Genomic DNA, 773 nt, shown 5'->3' on the forward strand with positions numbered 1-773 from the left:
GAATCATTCTTTGCTCAATTAACTCTGTAAATTAAAGTGTCTAAAGTTTTCTTTTTATTTCAAGATGTGTGTACAATTCAGGATTAGATATACAGGTAGTCATCGTACAGTTAAAGTTTGGGCCTCCCTTTGGTCCCCACTTAGCCTGGTTTGAGATCAGGTACCCTTAATTGGTTTTGTGTGTGCTCTCCCCACCCTACCCCCAGTACACCTGCTACTGCCAATCCCTTTCTTGTGGAATTATGGTAAATGTTAAGAGTCTGCTTATGAGTGAGAACATGTGGTACTCAGCTCTTTGTTTTTGTGATAGATCACTAAGTATTATAGACTCTAAACCATCCAAGTAAGTTTTTCTTTTAATACACCTTATTGGTTCCATTTCCTTATGGGTTACAGGTTTTTGGGAAGAAGACCACAGAAGTAAAGTGCCATTCTCAACACATCAAAACCAGGGTATATATGCTATAAACATGACCTCACTGTTAATTTCAACTCTGACCACTTGGCTAAGATAGTGGATGCCAGGTTTCTCTCCTGTACAACAATTCCCTCTCCACCTTTCTATGGGAGTAATTCACTAAGCTCAGTCCATACCCAAGGGAGAATCGGGGAGTTCCACCTCCTGAAGAGAGGAAGTATCTATACATGAATTATTTGTGATTCTTCTGTACAGATTTGTTTCTTCTTCTTGTTTAAGATATTGCAAATCTATAACTAAGAAGCTATGAAAATGAAAATGTCTTTGCCCAGAATAAGAATGTAAGGAAACCTTT

The sequence above is a fragment of the Carlito syrichta genome, unplaced genomic scaffold, assembly GCF_000164805.1.
Source record: "Carlito syrichta isolate Samal-C Ts95f unplaced genomic scaffold, Tarsius_syrichta-2.0.1 Scaffold123562, whole genome shotgun sequence".
In the NCBI taxonomy this organism is placed as follows: Eukaryota; Metazoa; Chordata; class Mammalia; order Primates; family Tarsiidae; genus Carlito; species Carlito syrichta.